Below are 19,724 nucleotides of genomic sequence, written 5' to 3' on the forward strand. Positions count from 1 at the left end.
TGTTGTGTTACCATTGAAACATTTTGCAAGGTAATTGAACACTTCCGCTCCATATCCCCCTCCTTCTCTGGCCTCTCTGTTAATTCTCACTATCCCTTGTTGAATCCTTTTGATGTTCCTAATAGCATTGGACAAGTTACCCAAACCTTCTGACGTTGAGGGTAAATATGTGCAACAGGTGTCTGATCCTACAATTGCGCATACTCCTCCTTGTGCGGCTGTAATCGAATCTAGGGCATTGCGGTTGTCAATGGTGAATTGTCTTATGGTAGCAATTTCGCTGCTTAAAGCTTGAAATCCCATTAGAGTCGCATTGGCCACTTGGGAAAGGTCATGACGGGTTAATGCTATCAAGTAATGGTTGGCATACTGTAACTCGGTGTTCCAAAATATGGACTTGAACACTAGTTGTGCATGTGTGAAGATTCTCGACTCTTCAGGTAGCTTGTAATACTTATCGGACAACTCTTTTGGGTCAGTGTTTTTCAAGTGTATGTACCCATCTACCTCATTACTCTGCCTTTTCTGTCGTCTACTGCTATTGCGTGGTGTTAAGTCATTGTCTTCGTATTCTATGGGTTCAACTAAGTACACCAGGTCATTCAGCATGCACATTCCACAGATTCCACGAAACAATGGTGGTAGGTTTGTCCAAATCTGGTTTCCACAACACCAAAGGAAACCTGGAATCGATACCGTGCCAATCCTAGATATCTTTACTGTGTTGAGGCGGTAGTCGAAAAAGTGTTTGCATTTTGTGGGATATCGATAGCCGACATCTGTGGCTCCGGAGTCCTCGGTAGGCTGTCCCATTACACATACATCAAATACTGCTGAGTCTTTAACCGTAGCAGATATTTTTGTTGGTTTAGTGGCCAAATCACTGGGTACATTAAGGATGCTGTTCCTAAATAGTGTGTGACATCCAGTTAGTGATGGGAAGTAATCCAAAGTGGTGTAGGAGTTTGCCTGTGTGTAGTCTGTATCAACGCCATTATCCTGTCTTACAGATATGTTAGACTGAATTATGTATGAAATCACTTTGTTCAATTGACCCCGTTCCATGACGGACATTTTAGTTGTCTTACCTATGTATATACTGTTGGGTTGGACAATGGGTCTAGCGGTTTGTTGTGTCCTGTTTATACCGCCAGTGGGCGCTAGTATGCTAGTGTTGTATGCAGTGACGGAAGTGATGTATGCACTTACGGATGTTAAGAAGAGAAGTTGAATAAACGTGCAAAGTGAAGAGCAGCAGCGTGTCTCCCGGTCTCATTCTTTCCTAACTACTTTCGTACTACAGAATACCACACGGTTGCGCCAGTGTAATATTGTCCTGTAGTGGCTGGATGTACTTGCAATATGTAGTGGTATGCTAGGACACATAGTGTAGATAACTTATCATCAGTGAGTGGCACTGCATGAGATGGAAATAATTCTGTTGTTGATTGCGGAAACATAGAGCATGCGTAACATGAGTTTGGTGTTAGTTTCCTAACTTTGCTTGTCATTGTTTTATACCACAGGTTAGATGCAAATGGGTGAGTGTCTTCTTGCTTCAGGCCAACTTCATTATAATCAATCACTCGTTTTTCGTCTGGTGTGTCATGTTTGAAATTGTCACGTTGGTCTTGTCCTAGTCCCATTTTGCTGGTTTTGTCATAATCAATGTTGTCAGACCAATAAGGCGCACATCGACCATGCCAGAAACTGGGCAGATAAGTGTAGACATATTCTCCACACATCCAAATGATATAGTCTGTGGCAGGCCATGGTTTGTTGACATCTAAGAATATCCGCTTGTCAGGGCACCTTAGGGTGATCCCCACGTCGTGCAGAGTCCGTCCAGAGTCTGGTGGCTTTTAATAGGGTCCACACAAGTCAAAGGTCGTTGTTGTTGTCTAGCAGTCGTGCGTACGATCGGTAAATTATCAAATGCCTCTAAGTCTCTCTGTACCGGGAAATCAGGTAGTAATTTTTTCCACAATGTATTGCAAAACTCATTGGTAGGAGTCGATGCCCCCATTGCTGGAAGTGATAAGGGTAATATGTAAAGATTCTCTCCCTCTGGGGACCTGAATTTCACATCGACATTTACCGATCCCTCATTTAGAGCGATGAATGTCACATTATTGATGTAGAACGGTTTTCTACCTGAGGTCCTGAGTGGGTACCAGAAACAGTGCATTTCGTCCTCAGTCATAGGTGTGTTGTCCAAGGTGCCAATGTCAATCACGGGTTCAATCCTTTGTGTGTTACGTTTCATGCGCATGAGCTTATCATTAGTTTTGTCATTCACTCTCGTCTCTTGTTTGTTAATACACACGTGTATAGATGTATATATGACCGTAAACATCGCGGCCAGTCCCACAGTCCATAACGTGGCTCTGATTGTGTTGGTTTTCCCTTTCTTTTGTTTCATTTCTTGGTTGGTATCCCTTGTCTTCTGGTTCTGTGATCTTTACATACAACATTTCAGAAAGAAAGATCGTCATAGCAGAGATACTTGTCACAAATTTTCTGGATTATATATTAAATGTTCCTTTTGTGTGTGTGTGTGTGTGTGTGTGTGTGTGTGTGTGTGTGTGTGTGTGTGTGTCATTCTATCTCCTCCCCGTCACTCAGTTAATCTAATTTGGGAGTGCTAAGGGGGGGGGGGCTGCTTTGAGCCTAGATGCATGTATCCATTGCGGCTGGTTTGTTACCTTAACCGCCGTTCGGGTGATCAATAATACTTGAGTGGGTGGGCCGTATCTCGGTTCACCTCCCAATGTTACCGGTTTGAGACTTTTTACCAGGATGTAGTCTCCTGCTTGAAAATCGTGAATCGGCTTTTCACCTGGTGAGGGCAACGAATCAGTCACCTGTTGGGAATATCTACATACAAAGTGGCACAAGTGTTTAACATAATTCTGTTGCAATTCTTGCAATTGTGTTATGTCGATAGCCGCTGTCTCCTTCATCAATGCACCTAGGGGAAAAGGTCGTGCCATTAAAACTTCATGAGGTGACAGGCCAGTGCATGCGTTTGGTATAGCTCGAATTGACATGAGTGCTATTGGAAGACCCTCTACAATTTACCTGTCTTGCTTGGTACAATTTCATCAATTTATCTTTTATAGTTCTGTTGGTTCTTTCGACTTGGCCGGAACTCTGTGGGTTGTAAGGTATGTGGAATGTCCATTTTATCCCTAGTGCTGCTGCCAACAGTTTGGTAACCCTAGATGTGAACGGTGTCCCGTTATCCGAGTCGATCCCTGTAGGGATCCCGAATCAAGGTATAATGTGCTCCATTAAGCATTTTACAACTGTTTGTGCATTTTCTTTCTTTGTCGCAAACGCTTCTGTCCATTTAGAAAATCCTTTCCTTTCCCACAATGTAATTTCTGATTGATCTGCTTGATCTTGAAAAGATAACAATGCATCAATGGTGAACGGTGGGTCTGTGGTTAACACTGCCATGGTCGCGTGTTCCAACCATGGTGCGGGCGATCCATTTAATGCTGCATCTTGGGCATATTTGTCTGCCAAGTTGTTTCCTATAGCCACCTCTGAATTTTCTCTGGAATGGCCTTTGCACTTAACTATGGCAATTCGTGCTGGAAGCATCAATGCTTCCAGCAGTTCCTTCACTAAAATAGCATTTTGTATTGGCTTTCCTGCAGTAGTGATGAAACCTCTGTTTTCCCAGATTTTGCTGAAGTCATGTGCAACTGAAAATGCGTATTTTGAATCGGTAAACACGGATACATCTTTGTCTTTAGCATATTTACATGCTCTTGTTAGTGCTATCAATTCAGCTGCCTGTGCTGATGAAACTGGTAGTCTGTATGCCTCAATGCAATGACCGTTGTCGTCAACGACTCTCCACGCCACTCTATCCCACCTGGAGAGGGGAAACAGCTACGCGAGACTGCTCTTTGTGGACTTCAGCTCCGCCTTCAACACCATCCTTCCAGACAGGCTAGTGACCAAACTACTAGACCTGGGTCTATCACACTCTATATGTGCATGGATCAAGGACTTCCTGACCGACCGCCCCCAGAGGGTGCGGGTGGGCCCCCACACCTCCACAGCCCTCAGACTCAGCACTGGGTCCCCCCAGGGCTGCGTGCTAAGCCCCATCCTCTACAACCTCTACACCTACGACTTCACCCCCGTCCACCCCAGCAACTCCATCGTAAAGTTTGCAGACGACACCACCGTGGTGGGATGCATCTCGGGGGGGGACGAGGCGGCGTACAGGGATGAGGTAGAGCAACTGAGCAAGCTGTGCATGGTTAACAACCTGCTGCTGAACAAGTCAAAGACCCAGGAAATCATCGTAGACTTCAGGAGGAAAAAGTCCGAGATCCAGCCACTGCTCATCGACGGAGAGAGCGTGGAGAGAGTCTCAACCCTCCGATTCCTGGGGATGCACATGCGGGATGACCTGACCTGGAAGGACAACACAAAAGCCACCATCAAGAAGGCAAAACAGCGGCTCTACATCCTGAGAGTCCTCAGGAAGGAACACAGCAAGCAGGAGATACTGGTGACCTTCTACCGCGGCGCAGTGGAGAGTATCCTCACCTACGGCATCTGCAACTGGTTCTCCAGCTGCACAACCGCGGAGAGAAATGCGCTACAGAGAGTCGTGAGAACAGCCCAGAAGATCACCGGCGCCCCCCTCCCCTCTCTGGAAGAGCTGTACAACACACGCTGTCTCAGGAAGGCCTCCAAGATCTCCAGGGACCCAACCCACCCTGGGTACGAACACTTTACCCGGCTGCCCTTGAAAAGGCGGTTCAGGACCATGGCCGCAAGGACAAACAGACTGAAGAACAGCTTCTACCACAGGGCCGTCCAGGCCCTGAACACAGCAAAGACCTAGGTTCTGGGCCCTGGACAGTCTGGACGGATTGATGGCAGCTGCTGGACTGAAAAAATCAGGTGTAGTGCTGAGGCACAAATATGTACATTTCAAGCCTGCAAACTGCGACACTTTAAATAAATGTGCAATAACACTATTGTGCAATATGACAACCCTAGTCGTCTATCTGTACAGTATAGTATAGTGGATAGTGTACATAGCCTTTATTTATGTAAACCAGCTCCTTCCCTTCTTGTGTTTTTTTTTTAAAAGTGTTTTTTTTTTCCTTTCCTAACACCAGGGGAGCCACCCCTCCTAAATTTCGTTGTTTGGTACCTGTACTGTAGCAATGACAATAAAGACCATTCATTCATTCATTCATCCATTCATTCATATGCAGCTAAAGTTGTTTTGTCGTCAGGTCTCATTGCACTGCCGTCACAATACAAAATCATGTCATTATGTTCAAGTATCGTCTGCTGTAAGTCAGCTCTTACACTGCTCGTTGCATTAATCAATTCCATACAGTCATGTTCACTATCCTTTTCACTTTGGACATGAATCTCCATGTAGTAATGTTTTCAAATGCAATGCGGGGTTCGTGTGTGTTGTGGTCGAAATCGTAAGATTATGCGTGCCTGTCAAAATGTGTTCGTAATTACTTCGTCTTTGGCTCGTCATGTGTTGTGTTGTAATATTCTGTAGTATTGTATTAACCGTATGTGATGTATGTAACGTCATAGGGTGGGCTAAAACAATGACTTGTGATTTGTCTACCATAATTGCCGCGGCTGCTACAGCTCGGAGGCAATTTGACATCCCCTTAACAATTTGTGGTAGAGTTTTGCTGAAATATGCCACTGGTCTCATTGAATCGCCATGTAATTGCGCTAGCACTGCCGATACCACGTCGCCATCATCTGCAGTGTACAGGTGGAAGTTCAGGTTATAATCCGGCAGTCCTAGAGCGGGACTGTGACATAGAAGGAATTTGATATGTCTTAAAGCTTGTTTCTTGTCCTCATCCCATAGAATGGTGTTAGGCGCTGTCTTTAATGTGGCCTTTCTCAGCACAGCATCATAAATAGCATATTCAGCTAGCCAGTTCCTGCAGTAATTTACCAACCCCAGGAAGGAAAGTAACTCAGTATTAGTCCGTGGTTTCTCCATGTCTTTGATCGCTTTGACTCTGTCAGGTGATAGGAAGCGGCAGCCATTTTTCAGTACATATCCCAAATAATTGACAGATTCCATGCAAAATTGCAGTTTTGATAGCGAAGCTCTGTGCCCTCCCTAAGCCAGGTGCTTCAGAAGTGCGATTGAGTCCTCAATGCATCCTTGTCTGTCAGTTGCTGCTATTAACAGGTCGTCAACGTAAGTCAGAAGTGCTGAGTTACATGGCATTGTCAAATGCGACAAGTGTTGATTTACAGCTCTGCTATAAATGACGCTACTATCAATAAGTCCCATAGGTAGACGAAGCCAAATGTATTGTAAAAATGTGAATGCAAATAATCCTTGCGTGTCTTTATGTACAGGTATTGAAAAGCAGTGGCGGCTGGTGCTAAAATGTTTGGGTGGGGCACAGGTTATGGGGGCATGCTCCACGGGGAAGAATATCAACTTTAAAATCTGGATTTACAGTCAATTTTAGCATGAGAATAGCTCTACCCCCCTGTACAGACCTCGCCATCCCCTCTACCCCCCTGTACAGACCTCTTCATCCCCTCTACCCCCCTGTACAGACCTTTTCATCCCCTCTACCCACCTCTACAGACCTCTTCATCCCCTCTACCCCCCTGTACAGACCTCTTCATCCCCTCTACCCACCTCTACAGACCTCTCCATCCCCTCTACCCCCCTGTACAGACCTCTTCATCCCCTCTACCCACCTCTACAGACCTCTTCATCCCCTCTACCCACCTCTACAGACCTCTCCATCCCCTCTACCCACCTCTACAGACCTCTCCATCCCCTCTACCCCCCTGTACAGACCTCTTCATCCCCTCTACCCCCCTGTACAGACCTCTTCATCCCCTCTACCCCTCTGTACAGACCTCTTCATCCCCTCTACCCCTCTGTACAGACCTCTTCATCCCCTGTACAGACCTCTTCATCCCCTCTACCCCCCTGTACAGACCTCTTCATCCCCTCTACCCCCCCTGTACAGACCTCTTCATCCCCTGTACCCCCCTGTACAGACCTCTTCATCCCCTCTACCCCCCCTGTACAGACCTCTTCATCCCCTCTACCCCCCTGTACAGACCTCTTCATCCCCTCTACCCCCCTGTACAGACCTCTCCATCCCCTCTACCCCCCCCCTGTACAGACCTCTTCATCACCTCTACCCCCCCAGTTTTCTCTACAATTTCTACAATTTTCTCTCTACAGTTTCTACACGTCAACGTGTACCGAAACACTTGTTTCCAACGTGGTCCTACGTTTCTCCTACACCAAGACACATACAAAGAGCATAGAAACATACAAAGAGCATAGAAACATACAAAGAGCATAGAAGATACAATCAGAATACAGTCTGCCATTCCTTCTCCCAGCATCGATTTGGTTTTCCTATCATGACTGAAGGACAGATGATTCACTTACTTACACAAGTTTGACTTCGGTAATAGGTCCAGTTGCAATATCATCAAGTTGGGAACAAAAGATGCCTCCTTCTAATCCATTTGTTCAATTTGTTTACAAAGTCCGGTAGTGGTTTGCTGTGTGATTTGCTGTATAGTTCCATATTCCCCCTGCGTGTTGGTCGCACGGCAGCGGAGACGGTCGCTGATAATTAAGACCAGCAGTAGAATGTTGCCAATAGACATATTACACAAAACACAAAACGAACAAAACAAATAAAAACACGACGCAAACATTACTAGCCGCCATAGCCATGGTGAAGCAGGTGAACGAACGTGATCTGAAAGCTACGCCGGCCGTATGACATGACGTAAGCACGTACGATTCTTTGTGCATGTCCCAAAACCCCATAGACAAATGACCGAATGGCCTGAAGTTACCAAAATAGATTTTACATGCAAGTCTACGAGAACAGCCTAGTGCAATTTCGAGTAGATTGAAAGTTGCCCTGAAAGGGGCGGGACTTGAAGCTGATTGGAACATACTCCACAGAACACTAGCTGATTGGACTATGATATACTCCACAGAACACTAGCTGATTGGACTATACTCCACAGAACACTAGCTGATTGGACTATGATATTCAGAAGCAACACTGTCTAGTAGGACAGTGGACATACTAGTAGGACATCTATGGACATCTAGTAGGACATAGGAAAAAAATCTCTCTCTTCTCCCTTTGGTGGGGCATTGTCCAATTGCCCCTAATGAACCAGCCTCCCCTGTTGAAAAGTATGCGGATGATAAATCCACTACTGTGTACCATTTTGAGTCTGCTGGCAGTGCTGTCAAAATGGAGTTGGTGTCAGGTACCACTGGTGCCAGAGGAATTATGGCTTCATTGACCTTCCTCAGGTCCTGTGTAAACCGATATTTGTTAGTGCCTGGTTTTAAAATGTGATTAATAGGAGTGTTATTTGGTGAACTCTGCTTTGCAATGACACCTTGTTCTAATAAGCTTTCAATTACTGGCCTAATGCCTTCCTCCTTTTCCTTAGAAAGGGGGTATTGTTTAATATACACTGGATATTTATCAGGATTAATCATAGCTTTATAGGGTTCAATGTTCAAGAGACCCACATGATTAGCATGTAATGCCCATAATTTTTACGGTACTTTGTGTAATATACAAGGTGGTAGTAGAGATATTTTGTAATCTTTATTATCACAACATATCTCAGGCGTGTTATTCAAATTCTTTATGAAGAAATGCGTGGGAGTTTTTCCATAAGACCAAATGATACAATTATTATTCTGTTCCTCATTATCTGGTGGTAAGTTAATATGTTCTTTAAATGACTTTATCAAATCAGATACATCGTTAAAGTTATTCCTTAATGCACATACAAAGGGTTCAATGTGTTCTTTTATGTTTTTCCATATTAATAAGAGTCCTAATGGTGATACGAAAAAGTTCTGAGGTATTTCTGTCGTTTCTTCTGTCTTAATTACTTTGTCAGAGAATGGTTCACTAAGAATTTTGAAGTGTAATACCGTAGCTGCTGCGGCTGCGCTGCAACGGGCCAACTTCTGAATTCCCTGTATCATAAGCAATTGCTTTACAAAATCAATTTTGGATAGAATAGTCCGAGCCGTGTGTGTTGTCATAACGTTTTCTGCAAACATTTGGTATGCTCTATGTGGTGGTATAGACATTTCAATTCCATCTGGTGTACAATAAATTGTTGCGTTTATCTTGCATAGCAAATCCCTGCCCATCAATGGCATGGGTGTTGTTGCACTTATCAAAAATGGATGTTGTATTTTGATGTCATCTAAGTCAACCTGTAAAGGTATGGATACTGGATCATCTTGCATTGTCCCACTTATTCCAATAGTTCTTATCGTTTTGTTTGTTAATTGACATTTCAAATCTTTTCGCCTTAGACATGATACTGTTGCTCCAGAATCTATCAAAAATGTAATTCTTTTACCATTTATTTTTAAAGCTATCTGTGGTATTTCTGAAGGTTTATTGGTTATGTGGAATTGTGGTGTACTAACTATATATTTGATCATGTCTGTAGGCTGAAATTGTCATTTCTTCCATAACAAATGTGTGGGCGTTTCACCTTGTGGTTGTTTATATGACTCCATTTGTGGTCTTTCATGTTCTTGTTGTCTATAATTAGCCCGTGTTGAGTACCAGTTACCTTTTTGCTGTTCATCCCTTTGTTTTACTCTACAATCTTGTATCCAATGTCCGAATCCTTTACAATAGAAGCAGTTGTTTGTTCTTTCCCCTCTCCGATTATTTCCATTAAATGTCCCTCTATTACCATAACTTTCCCCATTTTCTCTTTGTTTATACTGTTCCGAATTGTTTCCTGATCTTGGTATAAATGGTCTATACTGTCTGAGTTGAGGTGATCTAAATTGGTTACCTCCTACTTGTGGTGTGGGTGGCGTAACCTCAATTTGTGGTAGTTGTGGCAATTCAGTGTCTTTTGTTTTGTTTTTAACTTTAAATAATCCCACAGCCTCTAACTCTCTAATTTTCTTTAATAAATTTGCCGGTGTTAGTGAGTATACCCCAGGTGTTGAGATAGTTATTGTCTGTTTGTATTCGTCATCCATGTTATTCAAAATCATACTTGTAAAGAAATTATCTTCCCCTTCCTGTATGTCTAGTTTTGCATCCTCCTTCCATGCTCTCTGAAACCTACTAGCGAATTCAGACAATGTTTCATCCGGTCGGCGTTTACATTGAAGAATCTTTGATATATCACGTTCTTGGCTTGCACGATCTTTAAGGAATTCAGTAATTTGTTTAATGTGTTCAATCTTATGATCTTTAGTAAGCCACACGTAACGTTCCGAGGGTGTGTTACCTTCTTTGGCATTATCGTGGTCCTCATTTAGCGTTTCACATTTTGCTATTATTGTATCCATTCTAATGTTAGGTAATAAAGTGTTTCGAATATATCTCACATCCTTGCCGTCCATACTTCCATGCATTATTGTTGTTCTCCACCAATTTATAAATCCCCTTGGGTTTATTAATGGTTTCGGGGCGTCTTTTATAATTAAAGATACCTCCGGTAACGATAAAGGTTTATATAAAACTTTTTTGTCCATTGTCAACAAAGGGACCTGGGTTGTAAGCTCTCCTGTCTCGGTTTTCTTTTTGTCGTCAATAGTTTCAATTATCATGTCATATATTTCCTTAATATCATTGTCCCCTATTCCTTTCAATATTGTCTCCATATCTTTTGTAGTCAAGTTTGCGGGGTCAACATTTGATTCCTTATCTTTCTCATACTTGTCTACACTCTTCAATAATGTTCTCATCATTAGGTTGGAAATGTTGTGATACCGTTTTTCAACTGTCTCCCCTTTTCGTAATATTTGAATAATTTTCTTACATTCCCCTTCTGTGAGTTCCTTAATGTACCTTAGTTCATCAGGTTTAATGCGTTCCTTTTGTTCTGCATATTTCCTTTCTGTTGTGTGGAAGGCTTTAACACAATTATCCAGGAACAATTGATTACATTCTTTTTTCCAATTTCTTAATGAGAAAGTTTCATTGTCAGTTTTAGAAAATATGTATGTTGCTGTAATCTTTGGATTAACCTTTGCAACTATATGATCTTTCTTTATCTTTTGTTCTTCTAGAAGAACCCAATTAATTACGTCATCATCATCATCTGCCAGTGATGCATATGCTGGTGGTTCTTTTATCAGAGATAACTGAGGGTACAATGAAGTAACAGTGGGCGTATTTGTCGTGACATCGTCATTATGTATTTGTTTAATTTCATCAATAGTATGTTCTTCCATTGGGGAGTCTATACGTTTCTTTTTGTTCTTTCGTTTTTCATGTCTTATTATATTACCTGGCCATTGTCTTGCCATCAGCATCCACGCCATACCTCTGTCATGTATTGAAGGTCCCATCCTGGATCTACAATTGCATTATTTGATCCCAAATAATCATTAACAATTGCTAATTTATCCTTATCAAAACTTCCTTGATTGGGGTATAAGTCATCTGACCATTCTGAAAGGTTGCTTAAATATGGTTCAACGTAATATATTCCCAATTTCAAAATCATCCACTCTCGTGGGGATAGTTCCGCGTTATTCTTAAGTGGTATATTTTTTAAATGAGGGTTCGTATAGCTTTTTAAGAGCTTTTCTCTCCTTTTTAGGTAAATCATTCTCCGATTTATTCCTGAGATAAATCGATTTGATTGGTTTTGGCGTCACACTGGTCTGATTCCCCATATTTAATCACAGCACACGTTGTTAGTAAAAAATAAATCAGTCTTAAACTGTCGTGATAGAGCTTAATACCTTATTTTTCTTCAAATGTGTTTTGTCATTTACTGATTATACAGTCAATTATGTCACAATCACAGTCCGTCCTCTCCTCCTTGTCTTGTGCTCTAAAAACACATCCGCTGTTTCTGTCACTATTCCTGTCTCGCTCGTCTCAATTGCTGTTTTACAACCTTACATTCCTATTTCTGCGTCTCACATGTCAACGCACCATAAATCATCTCAATAGTTACTACTCCGATGTCCAACTGAATCATCCTGTTTCCCTCTCAATTTTCACAGTCAGTCAAATCTGTTACGTTTAACATTAACACATTCTTTAATCACCCCTCAAATTACATACCACAACCATTCACGTGTTAATAATACCTTATTCACACAACCCTCTTAACATTCTACTTTTGACAGAATTCCACTATGCTTCCTTGCTACAACCAATTTATCGTCACGTCCTTTGTCAATATCTCACTATTCTTCCTTATTTATATTACGTGATCCTGTACCTTACAGGATATCACAATCCATATCTTTACAAAATAACACTATAATCTCAATCTCTTATCTCTATTGTCTTATTGACTCAAGCGTGCTGCAGTTCACGCACTGTAAAAAATTGGCCGTAAATTTTACAGTAAAATGCAGGCAGCAGTGCGACCAGTTGAATACTGTACTTTTACGGTATTTCTTATTCTTACTGTAATATTGAAATACAGTAAAATACAAATTTAATAGATTTTACGGTAAAATACAGGCAGCAGTGCGACCAGTTGAATACTGTACTTTTACAGGATTTCAACATCTTACTGTAATATCAAAATACAGTAACATACTGGGCTTTATCATTTTAGAGTAACTTACTGTCAGCGTCATGACTGTTATTTTACGGTATTTTGCTGCCCATAAATTACAGTAATTTTGGAGTTACAGTAACAATAAAAGACAGCTAAATGCTGTATCCACTTAGTACATTTACAGTGCATTACTGGCAGTAGGCTTGAATGAAAAACTTGTACTGAACAGCAGAGAAGAGTCAAGAGAAGCACAACTACATTTTAACCTATTTATTTTACATGTAATCAAATGTACACAAATAATTTGAACTTGACTGACAAATAACATAAATGCCATCACTTGCCACACCATGTGGTATATGCAAAACAAATAAGAAATGCTGGAGAGAATAGGCTAGGTGCACCAGCTCCTCTACTTCTTGAAAGGAAGTGGGCATCTTTACTTCCTGTCTCATACTATTGGATTAAGTGATTAATCAGGTGTGTGGCACACCCAGCGCACACCTGATTAATCACTACCAATACCAATAGTATAGGACAGGAAGTAAAGATGCCCACTTCCTTTCAGGAAATAGAGGAGCTGGTGCACCTAGCCTATTTGAAGGACATACAGCATTTTTTTTTTTTTTTTGAAATAAAATTAGGATTAAACCGAAAAAAATGTGCAGAGAAAGAATAGAGTAAATTATAACAATCGTATAGAGTGTAGAAGGTCTAGTTGCCTTAGATGGAGCACACATGTTGGCATGCAAGACTCACAGGTCAAAAGTCTCTCAGCAGGAGGTTCATGGAGGGGGGGTCTGCAGCGATGGGGGAGGGGTCTTGGAGCGATGGGGGAAGGGTCTTGGAGGGGGGGCCTGCAGCGATGGGGGAGGGGTCTTGGAGCGATGGGGGAAGGGTCTTGGAGGGGGGGCCTGCAGCGATGGGGGAGGGTCTTGGAGCGATGGGGGAAGGGTCTTGGAGGGGGGGCCTGCAGCGATGGGGGAGGGTCTTGGAGCGATGGGGGAAGGGTCTTGGAGGGGGGGCCTGCAGCGATGGGGGAGGGTCTTGGAACCTCTGGACATACAGTGGCGCACATTGGCATACGGGTCGAAAGTCTTTCTCAGCAGGACCCTACAGAGTAGAAAAATAGCTGTTAAGGCAAAGTGACATTTTGGCACCTAGGCCATTTCCACCAATTGATAAGAAATGCAACAGCATTACAGGCATAAGGCACTGGTCGGGTGAATACATGGTGATGGCTACAATCTTACAGAAAGGGAAGAGTTCTGTAATTCCCATCCATTAGTATAGTGGTCTGACATTGGGTGGATTGTGATGTGCATTCAGGTACCTTTTAAAGTAATCTTGCTCTTCTCCAGACTCCTTGGCATCTGGGGATAAAAAATCATTAGTTGTGGCACTTTTACGTCCCCTTCTGGTGAAAATGAGAACTACAGAATGCAAATAATAAAATACTGAGTGCATACTGTTTTCAATAAAAATAACAGGACAATATAAATAAAATATGAAATTACCTGATTTAGTCACCATTGTTCCCCAGGTTGTACTGGAAGTCTGTAAACCTCCTGAGAAGAGTGGACACGTGTGGGTTGACCATTACTGGCTTCTTATGCACTACTCGTCCGGTCCTCTTTGAAGTCACTTTCCCCTTGCTGGCCTTCGTACCCCTGTCAGGATTTATGCCAATGAAGCGCCTGAAAGATTAAACAAAGATAACACATTGCTTAGGAGAGAGACGCTAGCGGATGTTTAAATAAATAAACATCAGGTTTTGTTTACATCAGTTCCATAAACGCGTTTGAAAGAACAACCTCCTTTAATTGAAAAATGCCCAGTCACTGAAAAATGACCAGGCGTAGACACACGGCAATGACCAAAGTCAATGGTACTGTCACTTTGAAAATCTCACCCCTATTGGAATTAAGAGGTCACCATAAAAGTAAAACATTTGAGTGATGTAGTGTATTTGTTTTCAAGTTAGTGTGACTGACCTCTGAATGAATTCAAGAGTGGCTGCAGCCTCTTCTTGATAGGCAAGGTTGAAGACATAGTATGTTGAGAAGAGCGCTGCGAGGCCAGATAACAGGGTTGGTTGTTGGCCTTCGCAAATCACCTGTCCTTCGATGCTCAACAGCCACGGCCCATCCAGAGTGTCATCTAAAGGCATATGAGGGAAGTGAGTGAGCGAGTGAGTATGATTATGTGAATGAGAGTGAGCGAGCAAGCATGACACATACCTCGAATGATCAGCCGAGGACTCCCAGAGAGCGGAAGAGTTGACTCGACATCCACAGCAGTAGTAGACCTCTGCAGGACACACAAATGAGTGACTGAATGATTGACTGAGTGAGCACATGTGAGTGTAACTACACTGGCTGTGTTATAGAAATACTTACGTCTGCATGGAGTAGCAGTCCCTCCTCCCCCTCTCGAAAGTGGGCCATCAGTAGCCTGAGGACCATGGACACCATCCCATCTCCGGTCTTCCTAAGCACTTCTTTCACTTGGTTGTTGGTTGGTGAATTTTTGAAAAAGTCAATTAAGACTTGCCCGCTTTCTTGCAGCGCCTGTGCAAGGACATTGCCAACATGGATGTCGGTCAGCATTTGAAAGTGATCAATGATGCCTTTTTGAGTGCAAAGTAAAGGCCACTTGGCTTTGATTGTTCCAAAGGAAGGGGCTGGTGAGGTGTTCAAGCAGCAGCGCTGCAGGTAGTAAGTCTCCTTCATTAACTTGGACACTTCTTGTCGATCGATGGCTGAAGCTCCTTCTTGGTGGTAAAACTCTTCTATTTTGATTCGCTTTGCTTCTTGTTGGACCTCTGTCTCACCAATTGGGATCTCCGGCTGCCACTTTGTGCACCCGTACATATCTGTGGGGCCCCTCTTCCGTCCACCCTCTGCAGAGTTTGGCTCCTTCCGCTTCTCTGAGCGGCGTCGCACTAAGGTGTTATTTCTGTTCAGGTTTTCGATTCGTGATTTCAACTGTAGGAGTAGTGACTGCTCACCGGCTGACTGATCACCGTTTCCACTAACGTGGAAATCTGCAAAGCTCTGCGGGTAGTCCTGCACTATTCTATGGGCAATACAAAGACACTGTGCTCTTGTAGGATTTTTTTCGACTTTCCTTATTTCATCAGCTAGTATCCTGATCATCTGCCTGCGGTCAGCTGCTGCGGGCCTCTTGCCATTAGTAATGGCTTCCCTTAGGTCCTGTGGCATTTGCTCCCAGGGAATTTGAAATCGTTCAAGCCAAGTAGAAGATGATGGCAGACTCCTTGACCTCTGGGCTGTAGAGGGCGATGGCAGACTTCTTGGGCTGTGGGCTGTAGATGACGAGGACAGACTTCTTGGGCTGTGGGCTGTAGATGACGAGGACGATGCCCAACTACTTTGGCTGTGGGCTGTAGAGGACGAGGACAGACTTCTTGGGCTGTAAGCATCTGATGAGGCTGATGAAGGACTTCCAGGAGGACCAGGCTCTTGAACAACTAATAAACAGACAATACATGATAAACAAAGTATAATATCACTGCAACACATCACTTACAGTTATGAGTATGGAACGGACAGTATGAACATTGTTGGGATACTATTCACCGTACTGAGCAGTTGTCCATGAACTTTCCATAAAAGTTGTAGATTCATTAGTGTGGCATAGCAGAATCATACTAAATATTATAATTTGGATCCAATGCTATACAAAGTAAAAAATAAATATATATATATGTACACTGTAGAATATGCATATATATATACCTTTCTTAAATCTGTCAAAGAGTTTTCTTATTTGGATGGGTGGCAACAAGTCAGACAGTGACACCCCGGGTGCTGTCTCAACATACTGGAGGTCTTCTTTGCTCTCTACGCCGAGTCCAACAAGCCTCTCAGTCAGCTGCTCCACTTTATCAAGGGCCAGATTGGGCAGTGCTTGGGTGATACATTGTTTGATGTCTTCTGCTAAGTGAGACATTATTCTAGACATGGGAAAGAATGGTGAAGGAGAATTACTGACAAGCCACATATTTCATATTCAGGCAAAGGGTAATAATCAGCAAGACTCTCTTGGTCAATACAACACAGTTGTCTCTGCACAGGTGTGGTTGCAAGGCAATAAATGCCTTGATCAGTGAGCCTCACCGATTGGAAATTTTGTGTGACAAAAAATACAGACTCTCCCTGAATTATAATAATTCTTATTTTACCAAATATGAGCCCCACATCATTGCTGTTCATTACAAGACACATGTTCTTTCTATATTTAGTACCCTTCACAATGATGTCATGTGCTACAACAGTGTCAATAGGCTGAAAGTTATGGTGAGAAACTGCTTGTCTAATCTCCTCATTATAGTCTCCAGAGACAAAATCAGTTGTCTTCTCAGCTACAACACGTGGTGGGAATAAGTTGCCAGCACTTAAGAAAGCTTGAAGAAGCTGATGCCTCTCTGCAAGAGTAGAACACAAATTCTTAAAATTGTGTAACTTTCTCGCACACTGCTTAAAATATGTGTGCTTACTCTCAAATCTTAGGGTCCACAGACGAATGAGAGGGCCAAAGCGAACAATCAGGTCTGGGTAATGAGTGATGTAGTGGTGCTTGGGTTTCAGGGGATGATTGGGAAATGCCTCCAATCGAAAATGCAAATACTCATCAATCAGAATGCTTAAATAGGCTATCTGACCAGGGGTAATAGTAGGTGCACAAATGAACTCAACGATCTGCCTAAGTTGCAACACTAGTTGCCACACTTTATTGTCAGTTGGGCTTTCGATCTTATCTCCAACCAAGACTGGTAGCAATCGCAGGAAACACCAGTTCTGCACAGCATGACCCCCAAGCTTCTCACTCCCAGGATTAATCTCACAAGGTTTGTCATGAGCATCATTACCAAGATACTTAAGCTGATTTATTCTTCTGTTCAACTCAGTATAGGTGAAGTGTTTGTCTTTAGTGACAAGATGTTTGATATATAATGCCAGATCATACGACACAACACCTTCAAATAGATCATGACCAAGGCATGGAGGTAAGCCTGGCTGACAAACGTGATAGTACTGGAGTTCGTTAAAGAGAGAGTCAAACTTAATACCTGTAGTATTACCCTGTGCATCATCGCCCTGAGTTTGTACAGCATTTTTGTAGGACTCCACGGTCCTGTTCAAACCTTTTGCTAGAGGGTCAGACTCAAATGCAGTCCTGTCAATGTCACAGTATCTGCAAAAGTGTTTACTTTTGCTAAAGTTCTCCACAAAGCCTCCTATGTTGTGAGAACCAAGATTATCTCCTGCGATAGCACACAGAGTTCCTTTCACAATCCGCCCATCAGGAAATGCAATACCATTGACTTCAAGTTCTTTGAGGTCCTTGACCAACTGGCCCATCACTAATTGTTGACCAAAATACTTAAAGTCAACCTCCCTACAAAGAAGAACAAGTTGCATCTGATCAATGCTAGACCGATTGTGCGGCAAAATGTCTGCGAGCGTTAGGTATACTGCAAGTATTTTGTGCTTCTTTTTCCCAGAACCCAAAGGATTTACAACTTCAAACGAATCCTGGTATAGGACCAAGCCTAGAGTTGAGGCCTCCGTCTTAAAGAGCGGGTTTTCTGCAGCATTCCTACCATCCCAAATGTCCTGAATGACATTTTTGTTTTGAGCACGTGAATGTGTTTCCTGGTGCTGCTTCCTGACTGAATCACATTTCAAAAGAGATTCAATTGTTTCCTTGATGGGAACATACTGCACAAAGCGCTCTTTACCTGCTTCATCCTGACCTAAGCAGATGGGCATAGGCTCTACAAAATTGAAACTCTTTTTAAACACAGTCTTCCTTCTATGATCTGTTTTCAATGTGTATGTGTTGCAAGCGTGAAAGAGGTCTTCTGATTTCACCACATCTATCACATTCTTTATGTCATCCTCTGAAACCCCCAGAGTAACCAATTTCTCCTTTAACTTATAAAGTAGATGCGATTGACTGATGTCATGTACAGACTGAAAATCTTCAATTATAGTTTGAATAACGGATGAAGGAAGCAATAGCTTTGCCTGCAACTTCAAGTAAAACAGGGCCAAGTTTCTCATGAACAAGGCTTCGTCTGCATCTTCAGGGCAAACCTCTGACTGCTCGCCACCCTCAGGGCAAACATCTAATTCCTCACCACCCTCACTGGAGGTCATAGCTTCAAACTGCTCATTTAAATGCAGCTCCCCTGCACCGATCTCACTGCTAGTTTCTAGATTAACAGCAGGTGTCTCTAGAATTGATTTGACCAGACTTGCCTCCGAACAACTTCTATGTGCTCTGGACAGGTGCGATGTGAACGTGGATATAACACGGAATGTCTTATCACACTGTCTGAATGGACACATAACTGTTCCACCTTCTTTAATGTGGGTTTTTAAATGGGAAAAGAACCCAGTCAGATCCTTACATCGGACATTGCACATCTCAACACTGCATATCAAGCTAAGATTGCCACTGCACAATCTAGGCTCCACCACATACTGACGTTTCTTGTGGTTCCTGTACATGTGTAATTTGAAGGCTTGGAATTTTGTAAAGGTTCTCTTACAATCAGAAATGCAACACCTGAAAGAGGAATTAGGAATGTTCCTATGTATTTTCATATGTCTTATATAAGCCAATATGGAGATGGATTCATGCGTGCAAAATTGACAAGGGAACATTTTGGGTGATAATGTGTTATGTTAACTGAAGAAAAGAAAAAAACACAACTGACAGACTACAGACAGGTGGCTCACAGACACTAGACAGGTGACTCACGTGATAACTTGACAAATAAGCTCAGCTCACACCCCTGGAAGGACTGGACACTCACCTGTGGACAGAAAAAAAGGTGTCTGACCAAACATGGCATCCCACTTGATATTCTATGTTATTGTAGTATTATAATTAGGCTATATTACAAATTATAATATGAGTAGGACCTTATGCGAGCACATTTGCTATCAATAAAAGCAAGACAGTGTGATTGCTTTGCAGCTAACTTAGCTGGTAGCTACTACTTATGTGCAGACATTTTGACATCAGATCAAACACACTGACTTAAGGTTATTATACCATAATTAGACAGTTCTAATAACTTACTAGCAATGTAGTTACAGTATAATAATTATCAATTAAAG

This window comes from Nansenia antarctica, assembly GCF_963989245.1.
Source record: "Nansenia antarctica genome assembly, chromosome: 2".
Lineage (NCBI taxonomy): Eukaryota > Metazoa > Chordata > Actinopteri > Argentiniformes > Microstomatidae > Nansenia > Nansenia antarctica.